General features: G+C 38.7%; 1 long non-coding RNA gene across 2 annotated transcripts in view; it reads right to left on the bottom strand.

The window, feature by feature from the left end:
* LOC131913245 (uncharacterized) overlaps positions 1-14,793 on the bottom strand; it is a 139,202-nt gene that overhangs the window by 42,939 nt on the left and 81,470 nt on the right. The window lies entirely within an intron of this gene.

Below are 14,793 nucleotides of genomic sequence, written 5' to 3'. Positions count from 1 at the left end.
CTCTTCTCCCTGGAGCCTTTAACTCTCCTTCCCTACCTCTAACAACTCAATTACTTGCCTTTAGCCATTTAGTCATAGCACATTGGCAGGGTGTCTCAAGTTACATAAAGCTATTTTTACTACAGGCATGAGGGTATGCCAGAGACATCCTCTTTAAAGTGTCCACAGACATTCAAACTCAATCTCAGTTGAACAGCATTCAGAAGCCTTTACAGCCCCACTCAGGCAGCTCAAATACTCACCTCTTTAGGAATCTTCTCTTCTGAGTAATAATAACAGGTTAAATCCTTCCTGTATATATCAATATCCCCTAAGCTCAAGATGAGGACCCTTTTCATCTGAACAATTTCAAGAGCCAAGCTGCTCTTGCCTATTCTCTATCTCCAAGTAACATGCAATCTGTCCATCACAACATACTCTTAAAATTCCCACCGAACCAGATCAGTGCTTGTGTTAGCCCTTATCAGTGGTTCCTATCAGTTAGATCCTATCATGAGACATCAGGCACAAGCCCTACTAGTCATTCATTAGCTTAAGTAAAACAATCCAAAGTACCCATCAGATGTACAATGATTTTTGAAGTCTCAAGTGAAAAATCAACAAAGGAACATAAAAATCGCCAAGTAGCATTCCACTGTGACTCACAAACACACTGACAGTCTCTCAACTAAGGAAAGCAAAGATAATAAGATAATTGAACTGCCAGAAAATACTTCAGAGTGTAAATCAATGTCCATATCAAGAACTCCATAAGCAGATGAACGAAGTAAGTAAGAAAATCAAATTGGAGTCTAGACAATAAAGTTACAAAAATAATTCAGGACCTAGACAGAAAATTACTAAACAAAATAATAATGTGGAGGAAGTCTATGGCCATACCACCCTGAACGTGCCCAATCTTGTCTAATAATGTGGAGGAAACATTTAAAAGCATGGAGAGGAATTTTAGCAAGAAAACTTAGGTGCTTAAAAACAACCAAACAAATTTGGAAATGAAAGAATCAAGCGCCGGGAGGTGGTGTGTTTAGGAGGCCCCCTGGCAGTGGGACCTGGACCTGTCCTTGGTGCATGAGCTGGCTTTTTGGAACCTAAGGCCTATGCTGAGACACTTTGCTTAGCCTTGGTGCAGGGAGGAGGGGACTGGACCTGCCTCAACTGAATCTACCAGGCTGGGCTGACTCCCCAGAGGAGACCTTGCCTTGGAGGAGGTAGGAATGAGGGGTGGATTGAGGGGGGAAGGCTGGGGGTGGGAGGAGGGAAAACAGGGGAATTCATGGCTGATATGTAAAATTAAATTAATTATAAAATAAAAATATTTTTTTAAAGAAATAAAGAATCAAGCAAATAAAAACCACGAGAGGTATCGTCTATAGACAAGACCAAGCAGAGTAATGAATTTCAGGGATGGAAGATAAGGTCAGGACAATAATGCATGTAGATACATATGAAGCAAAGAAGTTAGTGGATGTGAAAATAACTTCCAAAAACTCTGGAATATTTTCAAGGGCCAAACGAAAATCTACAGGGTAGAAGAAGGAGCTAAGACGAAGTCTCAAGGCTCTGACAATTTATTCATTGAGATTATAGGCACAAATTTGTCAAAACTAGAGAAAGAAATGTTTATCTAAATGGAAGAAGCATGTAGAACCCCAAATAGACATTATTAGAGAAAAATTTCTCCATAACATATCCTAGTCAGGATGTTGAAAATAGAAAGAAACATTGATGAGAGCTGTAAACCAACTCACATACAAAGACAGAAATATCACAACGATTTCAGGTCTTTTATTATCAAACCTTAAAGTCAGGAGAGCATGGAATGAGATAATTCAAATATTGAAAGTAAGTAATTGTCAACCAAGATTGCTATCTTCAGAATTTTTATCTCAAAATTGAAAGTGAAATAAGAATATTTCAACACAATCACAAGTTAAGACGATTCAAGAAAGCATAGTCAGCATTGAAGAAAATTCTTAATTTGAGAGAAAAAAAAGAAAGACAGTTTTATTCAGGAGAATGCAGAAAAGTATATACTTCATGAAAGGAAAAGATGAACAGAAGAGAGAACCTGGAGAAAACAACCACGCACAACACAGAAAGCTTTCAAATTCCTAACACCGACAGAGGGGAAGTAAAGTATTAACAATAATCTCCTCTGTCAGAAGTACAACATACAAAAACACAGGAAACAGCAAGTCCCCCCTAACAATAATCATACAGGAAGATCGAGAAGACTTGGACTAACCAACAAGAAGCAAACAATAAGATCTGACTGTTGTCTCCAAAAAACCTACAGAGGTATAAAGATGGCACAGCAGCACTCATGTCTCATAAAGTATATTTCAAACCAAAATTCACCAGAAAAATAAATATGGGCACTACATGTTAATAAACAGAACAATTTATCAAAATGGAAATTTAACTACTGCAAATATTTATGCCCCAAATCTTGAAGCTCTCAATTCCATAAAATAAAATCTAAAGAGCATAAAAGGCCATTTAAGTCCTGTCACAATAATAATGGGAGACTTAAATATCCTTATTAATCTTTAGATGGATCTTCCAAACTAAAAAACCAACCAAGAAATTTCAGAAGTAAATAATACCATATAGATCAATGGATCAAACAGAAATGTAAAGAATCCAACCAACAGACAAGTAAAACATTCTTCCCAGCAGCACATGTAAACTTTCTCCAAAATTAATCATATTACATGCTGTAAAACCAGCTATAAGAATACAAAATGTTAAGCCATTTCTTGTACCTCATATCACAGCAAATTAAAACTAGAATTCAATGGCAAAAGAAGCCACAGAAACAACACAAATATTTGTAGACTGAACAATACATTTTTGAATAAAGAGTGGGTCACTGAGGAAGTAAGAATCCCAGGAAAAAGAATCAATGCAAATAATAGTACTATCTGACAGGATTTCTGGGATACAGGCAAGGCATTCCTAGGAGGAAAGTGGAGAGGACTTAAGTAAATAATCTAATAATGGGCCTCAAGATTCTAGAAAAGCAAGAAGTCAAACCCAAATGCAGTACCAAGAAATAAAATGCAAAGCAGAAATTAATGAGAGACTAAAAGGACAATCCCTAAATATCAATCAAGAGTCAGTTCTTTGAAAAAGTTGATAAAATTGAAAATACATGTACAAGAAACATTGTATGAACAGAACAGGTTATATTTAAGAATATACATGTATATACACATGTGCATGCAATAACAATGAAAGAACAGGCCATGAATTTGAAGAAGAGCAGGGACAGGTATATAAAAGGACTGGAGGGGGGGAAGGGAAGGGAAAAAATTGTAATTATATTATAATCTCAAAAATAATAATAATAATAATGACAAAACCTATAGTCAAACTAACAAAGAAAAAATGACTCAACTTAATAAAATGACATGAAAGGGGAGTTGATACCAGAAAAATCTAATGAAAATAAGAATAAATAGATAATACTTTAAAAACTTAGAATCTCCCAAATGAGAAAAAAAAATGGATAAGCTTCTAATTTAAACACACCCACAACAAGCAATGAATTGAGGTAAAAGTTAAAAGTCTCCCTTCAAAGAAAAGCCCAGAACTAGATGAACTCACTGTTGTCATTTGGGTTTTGATCTTGGCCATTCTGACTTGGGTAAGATGAAATCTCAAAGTAGTTTTAATTCACATATCTTTAGTGGATAAAAATGTTGAACATTTACAAAAATGTTTCTCAGCCACTCAGATTTCATCTTTAGAAAATTCACTGTTTAGATCCATGCCCCATTATTTAATCGAGTTGTTTTCTTGATTTTTGGTTTTAATTGCTTTGTTGTTTTTGTTTTAGTTCTTTATATATTTTGGATATTAATGCTGTGTCAGATGTATAGCTGGTAAAAGATTTTTTTCCTATTTGTTGTACATAAGCCTTTTATTTTCCTGGGGTCTCATTTGTCAATTGTTGTTTTACTACCTGAGCTACCAGGGTCCTAGTCACAAAGTGCTTTCCCGTGTCCTTAAGTTGAAGAATATTCCTGATTTTCTTCCCTATCAGATTCGGGGTATCAGGTCTTATGTCTATGCCCTTCACCTGTTGGAGTTGAGTTTTGTGTCCAGTAAGAAATAGGGATCCAGTTTCATCCTTCTACCTGTAGCTATCCAATTTGGACAGCATCATTTGTTAAAGATGCTCCAACATAGATCTGCATCTCTTAGCCTGTACAAAAAACAACTCTAAATGGATCAAAACCTATAATTTAAAATCTGAAAGTTTCTCCTGCACTGAGGGACTGCAACTTCCCTGGCTTGGATCCTATACTCCACATGCAGTGTTGTGACACAGGGACCTCTAGCTAGTTCATTCAAGTTGATCCACAGATAGACCAAATCCCACGGTTCCTGATGGAGGAGTCATGTGGATCTACCTTGGCTTCGGAGAGAAGATGGTAAGAACAGAAACTGCTCTGTAGGTAACCTCCTGGTTCATGGTGAACAACATACTAGCTGTAAACCTGTGATTATCTTGGGCTTTAGTACCTATTTAATTCTGGAACACTTACATAAGGCCAACTAACTTGTATCAGAACTGGAGCCAGGGTGCCACCTAGAGTTAAAATACTGGCAATGACAGAGAACAACCAATGTGTTGTCGAAGAGGTATGTTCTGCTGTCATTTAGTGACATCTTTTCAGATGTTATGTCCATTTGATCCAGCGGTTATCAACCTGTGGATCATAACCCCCACATGGGTTGCATATCAGATATCCTGAATATCAGATATTTACATTAAAATTCATAACAATAGCAAGATTACAGTTATGAAGTAGCTACAAAATAATTTTATGGTTTGGGATCACCACAATATGAGGAACTGCATTAGGAAGGTGGAGAACCACTGCTCTAGGATGTAAATGAATTCTGTTGCACACTTCTATTTTTCTTCATGGGTCATGTGTATACTGGTGAAAGTGAACTGCTGAAGTCTTTTATCAGTGCTGCATTGCAGCTAATCTCTTCATTGAGTCTAGGAATTAACACATTTTGTAGCTTCAGGCTTTGGTCTGAGATATGCATTTGAAATTCCTGTTTCCTCTTGCTGAATTGGCCCTCTTATTCTTACATGATGACTTTGACTTTTCCCCTGCTTTAATTTAAAGTCTTTTTTTTAATTAGACATAAGCATGAATATTCCTACTTGATTTTGGTTCCATTTGCTTGAAATATGTTATTCAAATCCCTTGAATGTCAGTCCATGTGTGACTAGAGAGAGGTGAGTTTCTTGTGTGCAGCATATGGTTTGGTCTTTTGGGGTTTTTGTTTGTTTGTTTGTTTTGTTTTTACCAATTCACTTACTCTGTTATTTTAATTAGTACCCCTAACTCATGTGTGATCAGGGTGCTCCTCTAAAGGCAAGGTCTTATTAGAGGCATTTTGCAGTTTGACTTTGCCATTTTGTTGTGATTCTTTTCTCGCCTGTTCCTCTTTTTCATCTTCTCAGGAGGGCACATGATTTGTTTGCTTTTGACTCCTTGCTAGGATTTTCAGTTTCTCAATCACAGATTTTTGCTTTACGTATCATATGATGAATGCAGAGACATCTTTTGATTATGACAAGTTATTTTGAATAACAACATACAATAAGAAATAGAACTTAAAACCCAGATGGAGCTGTGAAGAGAGGGAGAACATGTATCCGTGACACACTGTCCTTGCACTCTGTTTGCCAGGTGTGCCCAATTTCTGATGCCCTGGTTGTCTTTGAATGCTATCACATTAATTTACCCTTCGCTTCAATTGTTTTCTACTTCAGTTGTCATACCAATCCTGAGAATGGTTTAAAATGCTGAGATGCTGCAAATCTGTTTCTGTAGTTATTCTTATCAATGAATTCAAACCTGTGCTTCCCTCTAACTCAACATCTCTTTCCATTCAAAGAACTACCTTTAGCATTCCTTGAAAAGCAGGTCTGCTGGTGATGCATTCTTTCATCCTGTGTGCATCCAGAAATGCCTTTATCTCATCTTCATTTCTAAAGCATCATTTTCTAGGTGAAGTGTTTACCTCAGCCATCTTCCTCCCTCAGTATTGCACAGATGCCATGTCAACCCTCTGCTGTTGGGCAACTTTGGGAACTCTGTGAGGTTGTTTGCTTCTTCCGTTTACTCGAGAATCTTTGTCTTTAATAGAGGAAAGCTTGAGTAAAGTTCTGCACTACTGTGAACCGAGGCCACCTTTTACTTGAATATCTGTATCCTGTTTATGTTGGGGGAGTTTCCTCTTCTGTCTTGAAGTAAGATTTGTACTCCTTTGACTTCCTCAGATTCCCCTTGAACTTCAAGGGTATGAACTTCAAGGGTATTTACTCTTTTGGTGTTGTTCCAAAATTTGCATAATCTCTCATCCTTCCTCTCCTATAAAAAGTAATTTCCTAAACCTTTCCTTCAAACTCACCAGTCAATTATTTTGTGCACTATATTCTGCTCTTACTGTTTTTGTTATTATGTTTTATTCTGTGTATTGTATTTTTCAGCTGAAGAGTTTTTGTTTTTCTTTAACTTTTACGTTTCTCTGCAAAGTTCCTGGAAGATTGTTCCATTGTTACTTTGTGTTCTCTTAATTTTTTTTTTAACTTTCTTTGCAAGAGTTGTTTTATATCCCCTTTCAGAGAGTTTGTGTACACTGGTTAGCATCTGCTCTATTCTGGTGACTGACATTCACAATTATGTGAAGTCACAGTTCCCTGAGGGTTCTGGATCCTTGATGGCATGCTGCGTGACATGCAGTGAAGTGTTATTTATCCCAGTCTTTGTACTCTGGCTTGGTTTATTCTAAGCATACTCTCTATGTTCTTTGAGATTGGAGTCACCTTATTGCTTCAGTACTAGATGCCATCTATTCTGCTTTATTTTGTTGTCATAGTGTCAGCTCTAGATGGAAATCCAGGTCCAGGGCAGTCTCCAATTGCAGTTGATGTTTTGTTCAACTTGAACACGGGGGTCTATGTACCCTCTATCTCTATCTCTTCACACCTCTCCTCTGATGCCATTGGAAAACTTAGTGCTTTGTCTATCAACACTAACTTGTGACTAGGAACCATGGGATTCCAGCCAGTCCCAGGTATACTCACCGTGTGTCACCAGCTCCAGGTTCCTGTTTTATACTTGTAGCCATCAATGCCACAATACTCTGCCATATTTGTGCCAAAAGCCTACAGAGATTTAAAAAAAAACCCACCACTGAATAAAACTAAGGTCCACATTGTTATGTGCTTCTTATGTCTTAGGTGGATCTGTGGCCCATTTCATTTAATCCTAAAAGATATACAAAATATACTATGTAGTGGGAAATTTTAGCTGCTTTTTGCTATCATTCAAAGTGAACTTTGTAATTTTGAAAGGCCTAGAAAGATGTCTACAATAGTCAACTTTTGGCTTATATGCTTTGGAGAATTCACAAGCAAAACAGAATGAAAGTATATTTTAAGCAATAATCTACCAATGGGTGGAGCATCACACTGGTAAGGATAGAAATCATCCAAGATAGTTAGTCAATATTCCACAGTTTTCTTTGTATTTTTTCCCTACCCACTAGTGCTATGATGTAGCAAGACTGATACAGAATAGCTCTACTTAAAAAGCTTCCCCAGAAAGAAGTGGGGAGGCTTAAGTAACTAGGTTTTGTGTGGCAAGTCTCCAAATATGCAGTGATACATATGTTTCTTAAGGATTCAGAGTGAGTAGAAACATATGATAAATGTACAGATGTGTCTACAAACAATCATTGTTGCTGTTATTGAGAACTGACCACAGGTTAGTCAGTGTCAAATGTGTACACATATCTCATCTTCCTAATATAACAGCACCTGAGGTGTAGACAGGGCAAGTTGATTGCTCCAAGTCACCCTGTTAGTCACTGTGATTTAAACTCAGCTGTGTGTGAGTCTAGACACCATGACCATAGTGACTGCTTTGTGATCCACAAAGAGTGTCTATGGATTTCTAAATGGTCTTCCTCAGAGAGATGGCATAAAAGTGAGACTTGAAAGAATAGGAATCAGTGGACAGAGAAAGGTCTTAAAGAGAACCACTTAAACGAGATGTGAGAAACTCTGTGGATGGATGGAATAGGTGAAATATGGAAAACTGAAAGAGTGACAGAGAGACAGAGAGACAGAGAGACAGAGAGAGAGAGAGACAGAGACAGAGACAGAGAGACAGAGACAGAGAGACAGAGAGAGAGACAGAGACAGACAGAGAGAGAGAGAGAGAGAGAGAGAGAGAGAGAGAGAGAGAGAGAGAGAGAAAGGCCTGAGTGTCATTATGGAGTTCTTCTCTAAGGTCCAGTTGCAGTGATGGAGGAGATGATCATGAAATAAGAGGTATGTTTTACTACTAGTATGGAAAGATTGACACTTCCAGCCCTGAGTGAACTCTTACAAGATAGCAAAAAAAGCCCTGAAACATACAGGAACTCTGAGGGGAACTGGAGGGGTGATGAGGAGAAGTTGAGAAGTTCAGTGGGGCAAGTCTGAGGCAGGGGATCTTTCAGTGAGATGCAGATTAGGAGTAGATTCTTGCAGCAAGAGGCCATTTGTCTGTCTACAGTAATCCCCTCCTCTGTATCTCACATTGGGGTACATAGTCTGACAAGATTGAATGTACTCAGAGAGAAAAAAAAAATATTTGAACATGAAAATTTAAGCCACTTTTCTAGAAGAAGTAAGTAAACCACTGCTACATTACTGAAAATTGAGATTTTTTTTCCCTTGGATAGTTTTCCCTTATTCACCTGATCAATATCCAAGGAGAAAGAGAAGACTGGAATCCTAGCTCTTACCTGTTCTACCCAGTGTCTAAAGGTAGTCAGAACCACCTTTCACAAGCAAAGCCTAGATTCCATCAAAAATGACTCAGATGTCCCATATCCCCACACCCTGTTGTGTTAGTCTCTTCCTGGCTCTCTGATCATGCCTGCTAGTCACCAAGCACTCTGCAATCACACTATGCCAAGGGAGCACAGCTAGGCCAGCCTTTCACTCATAGACCTATTCATGATAACTTCCCCTCACTCAGTCCCAGCTCTCACACCTCAGAATGGCCTGCCTCTACCCTAGTTAAACACTGCCACACTGTGGCTTCTCTGTAGCCAAAATTAATTGCCTGTAATTAGTACTTGCCTGTTTTTTAATTGTATCTGTGCATGCCATCTATCTCTCCACACCTGAGCATAAGCTCTATGGATCCTACCTGTGTCCTCTGTGCCTAGAAAGTGGTCAGCGTCCTGGCGTTCTGTTCGTCTATTTTGTCCTTTTGATGCTTGTGGGGTTTGGTCTCATATACAAAAAAAAAATGTTGCCAAGTTGAATGTCATGAAACCTCCCCCTCCCCTTTCTGTGGCTTTCCACTCCCAGGCTTACACTTAAATCTCTCATCCATTTTCATTTGATATTTGTGTAGAATACAAGATAAAGATCCAATTTCGTTCTCTTGCATGTGGATATCCAGTTTTCCCAAAATCATCCTTTTTCCATTTTGTCTTTTTGAAATCATTGTTGAAAATCAGTTGATTGTGCACACATGTTCATGTGCATGTGTGTGTGTGTGTGTGTGTGTGTCTGTCTGTGTCTGTGTGTGTGTGTGTGTGTGTGTGTGTGTGTCTGTGTGTGTCTGTGTCTGTGTCTGTGTCTGTGCATGTTTATTTGGAGGCATTCCACATGTTCCAATAGCCTACATGGCTGTTTTATGCCAATACCACATTTTTATTGCTCTAGTTCATAATACATTTTGAATCCAGGAAGTATGATGTATCCACATTTGCTCTTCACCAAGATTGTGCTAATTATTTGATGTCTTGTAATTTCATACAAATTTTAGTATTTTTAAATTTTCCTATAAAAATGTAATTGGGATTTTGATGGGGGTCACAGTAAATCTGTAGATGACATTGGATATTGTGGTGATTTTACACAATGTTGAATGTTACAGGCCATGAATATAAATTTCTTTCTGTTTATTTATATCTTATTTAATGGATTTCAATTAAATAAAGATTTCTGTACAAAAAAGGAAATGGCTGAGAAAAGAAAAACTACAAAGTGGGAAAAATGTTTACAAGTGATACCTGTGATAAAGAGCTGATACCCAAAATAATACAACAAACTCCTGCAAATCAATAGCAATCAAGATAGTAATAATCTAAATTTAAAATTGGAGCTGGGAAGAGGGTGGAGATGGAAATGATGGTTCGCAACCAACTGTAACTCTAGTTCCAGGGGGCCAGGTGTCCTTTTCTGGCTTCTGCAGGCACCAGGCACACATGTGGTGCAGGCATGCATGCATGCTGGGGCTGGAACATGGCCCGCTGTTGGGATCCATGTGTCCAAGCTTATGAACACTTGTCCAATGGGTCTTAATGAGGCAAGGCCTGTGTAGACCGTCTCTCACTTGGCAAAAACCAGTGCCCCTCAGGACAGTGCATAGTTCTGCTGGAATCATGCAGCCTGGATTCTCTATTCTGTCTCATAAGGTTGACGATTCTCTTGGCAGTTTGTAGTTTTACTTTGTCAATCATGCATGGAACAGGTGTGATCATTCCGGGAAACCCCATTTTTCCCCCAATATTTTCCCCTAAAGTCCTTTGGTACCTGATGCTTCTAAGGTTTCTTATCTGGAAATACTAGGTGTCACCCCAGACCCTAGAAACTTTTCTGAATCAGTGCTGACATGATTGGAGGCAATCAAAGTTAGTGGGCACATATAAGGAAGCAACACAGGGGACTGCTGTGGAATATTAATTTAAGATGTGTTGCATTCCTTTGTGCTGTGGAATATTTGTTGAATGATGCAAATATGTGTTACATTTGCTTGATTAAATAAAATTCACCTAGGGTCAGGAGGCTGAGTCAGCAACTAGCTGACAGGAAGTGGTAAGGAAGAACCATGTGTAGCTAGGGTTCTTAAGTGGGGGCTGAGCAGAAGGACATGCTATTTGAGGGGAGTCATAAGCTAGGAGAGAAGGTTAGAGAAGGTTAGCTACTTGCTATTCAGCCTCTCTGAGCGAGCAGAATTTCACCTCAGCCTTTGAATCCTGAGTTCTATAGAAGGATAGAGATCTAGATAAAGTTCCCTTTAGCAGCCATGATAGAGCCAGTGCCTGAGGGAACAGAATTCCTGCCTGGCTATAGCCAGTGTGGCTAAACTGCTCCTGGTAGCTGCGAAGTTGCAATGGCCGATTAGGACAGCAGTTGCTCAAGGGGCAGCTACTGAATTTAATGAAAAACAACATTAAAGGTTGAAGTGAAATTCTGCTGGCTAAGAGACACTGAATAGCAAGTAGCTAACTGCTGTAGGATGTCTTTCTGTACGCTGTGAATACATGAGTTGCTTCCATTGGCTAATAAATAAAGCAGCTTTGGCCTATGGCAAGGCAGCTTAGAGGCAGGCAGAAAATCCCAGCAGAGACAGAGAGAGAAGAAAGGTGGAATCAAGGAAGACGCCAGCCCACTGTCCAAGGAGCAACATGTAATGGGACACAAGTAAAGCCACAGAACATGTGACGAAACATAGATCAAGAGAAATAATTTATTGAATTAAGTTAAAAGAGCTAGCTAACAAAAAATTGAGCCATAGGCCATACAATTTGTGATTAATATTAAGCCTCTGAGTGATTATTTTATAAGTGGCTGCGGGACTGCATGTGGGTGGGAGATATTTGTCCAGACCAGAGGGTTGGACAGGACCAGAGAAACTTGTAGCTACAGCTAACCTTCTCTCCTAGCTTACGACTCCCCCAAAATAGCATATCCTTCTGCTCAGCCCCCACTTAAGAACCCTAGCTACACATGGTTCTTCCTTACCACTTCCTGTCAGCTAGTTGCTGACTCAGCCTCCTGACCCTAGGTGAATTTTATTTAATTTGCATCATTAAACAAATATTCCACACAAATTAAATATTCCACACAAATTAAATATTTGTTTAATAATTTGCATCATTAAACAAATATTCCACACCACAAACAAATGTAACACATCTTAAATTAATATTCCACAACAAGGTACTTTAATTACATTTCCTAATTCTGGGAAAAATATTAGTGCCTTATCAAATTTCACCCTAATAGAGAGGCTTAGGTGTTCAGGACCCTTTTTGTAGAACAAGGGAACAATTGGAAGATTCAAGCTAACAATATGAAAGTAGTTTATGGCAAATCATCCAATTTCTGTAAATGTCCTTTCTTAAGTTTCTAATGATATTGTCAAGAAGGTGTGCCTATGTTTATCACCTTTTAACTTGGTAAAGCATGCTTGTTTTTTAAATATAAATAAAGACGGCTCGAGCTATTTGGGGACCAGCCACTTGTGTGAAACGCATCTGGTCGTGGGACGATTTTTTCTTTGTGCCAATGTCCCTTCCCCATCCCAAGACCTAAACCTGACTATGGTGGGACCATGGCAGCAGCCCCCTTGTTCAATTACATCTTCACGAGCTTTCTGTTTTCCTTGGTTTCCTTCACTGCCTAAGCTTGGCTGTCCTGCAACTTTGTTTGTAGACCAGATTAGCCTCAAACTCAGTGGTCTGGAATACTGGGTGTGGCTTGAACATAATATATGAAACCTCAAAATCTGCCTCCACAGGGACACACTTTATCCAACAAAGTCATACCTACTCCAACAAAACCACACCTCCCAGTAGTGCCATTCCCTATGAGCTTATGGGGGCCAGTTACATTCAAACTACAACAACATATTTTTTTTTAATTTAAAAATAAACAAAGGACATTAATAGACATTTCTCCAAGGAAGCCATACAAATAGCCAACATGTATATGTAAGGGTTATTAGATCATTAGAGAAATCAAATCAAAACCACAGTAGAGGGCTCGCTATATTCCCCAGTGGGTATAGGCATTTGCTGCCAAACCTGACTACCTACTTAAGTTTGATTCCCAAGACACACACAGTGGAAGAAAAGAACTGACTCCTGCAGTTTGCTATCTGATCTCCTTATCTGTGCTGTGGAATGTGAGCAACCACCATTTAAATAAATAAATATATAGATAAATAAATAAATATCTGGGCATTGTAGCACACGCCTTTAATCTCACTGCTAGGGAGGCAGAGGCAGGTGGATTTCTGAATTCCAGGTCAGCCTGGTCTACAAAGTAAGTTGAGGACAGCTCAAGATTCACAGAGAAACCCTATCTCAAAAACCCCCAAAATTGAAAAATAAACAAATAAAAGAAAATAAAAAAACCCACAATGGATTTTTACCTCATATCTGTTAGTATCTTAGGATTTTTATTGCTGTGAAGAGGCACCATGACCATGGTAACTCTTATAAAGGAAAGCATTTAATTTGGGGCCAGCTTACAGTTCAGAGGTTTAGTCCATTATCCTCATGGCGAGAAGCATGGTGGTGTGCAGGCAGACATTGTACTGGGAAGATAGTTGAGAGTCTTACATTCAGACTGGCAAGCAGCCGAAAGAGAAAGTACCACTGGGCTTGAGTTGAGCTTCTGAAACCTCAAAGTCCAACCCTTAATGACACACTTCCTTCACCAAGGCCATACCTACTCCCACAATGCCACACTCCCAACCCCAATAACTCTCTGCCAAAGAATTCAGACTCTGCCAAAGAATTCACTGTTATCTCACTAAAAGCATTCACTTAATCTTTTACCTGTTCTAGATTCTGACTTGTAAGGGGAAAGCTCTGTTTTATTTATCTCCAAATTCAATGTCTGAAATAGGAGGTACTTGCTCAATATTGAGTGAATGTCTTTTGGGGCACACCTGAGTGAGGTCTGCTTCCAAGCTATGCATTTCCCATGGTTCTGAAGTGGACATGCCTTGTAGATAACCACACTGTATTGTTGTTATCTAAAATCAAAGGCAGTGTAGACCCATTGGCTGCAAAATCAAGTGCCATACAACAGAAGGAGGAGCCCAGGGAGATAAACCTGAGTCATGAAAATACCATTCTGTTTATAACATTACTCAAAGAGAAACATAGACACCAGTACGCACAAACTAGAGAAAAATCTTTACACAAGTTCTCTTCTTAGTGTGTATGAAAGAAGTGTGTGTGTGTGTGTGTGTGTGTGTGTGTGTGTGTGTGTGTGTGTCCACACACCTCTTTTGTCTTTTGGAATGGAGTAAATAAGCTGGTGCTCCCAGAACCATCTCTCTCGGGCAGCCTCCCACAGCCTTCTATTGACAGTATTCATTCAGCAAGTATTTAGTGTGCTATATCTCATATCAGAGCTTACTGGTAGACAGCCCTAGACAATTGATAGGTTGCTTTGGTATTTAAAACTCCATTCCTCTTCCTCAAACCAAACACTTCTATAATGTTTTTCCTTACCATGCATGACTTCATTTCTTGGAACAAGTACTGGGATCTTATTCAATGGAGCCAACTCTGTGCCTGTCTTAGGAATGACATGTGTGTTTATGTCCTCAAGGGATTGAAAATATTTAGAATAATAAATCCTATACATGTGTGCCTTAAGAAATGAGAACATTCTAGGATTCTAATAGAACTAGGAAGGAATATGGTAATGAAGAAAGTGTCTATTATTAGACACATTTCTTACAGATGACAAAATATTTGTGATGAAGTTGATATTTAAAGTTTTTATTTAAACCATGTATGTTTTTCTTCTCTAGTCTATAAGAAGCACAATGTTGGAAACTAATCATATATAATGAAGATGGCTCACCTCATTCAAGCACTGTCCTCTCCCTATGGGCCTAAGCTTCACTTCCAAACACAGAAATCTATTTCCTAAGGTAGCTTTGA

This window comes from Peromyscus eremicus, chromosome 6 (assembly GCF_949786415.1).
Source record: "Peromyscus eremicus chromosome 6, PerEre_H2_v1, whole genome shotgun sequence".
Lineage (NCBI taxonomy): Eukaryota > Metazoa > Chordata > Mammalia > Rodentia > Cricetidae > Peromyscus > Peromyscus eremicus.
This window is presented reverse-complemented; position numbering and strand designations above follow the sequence as displayed.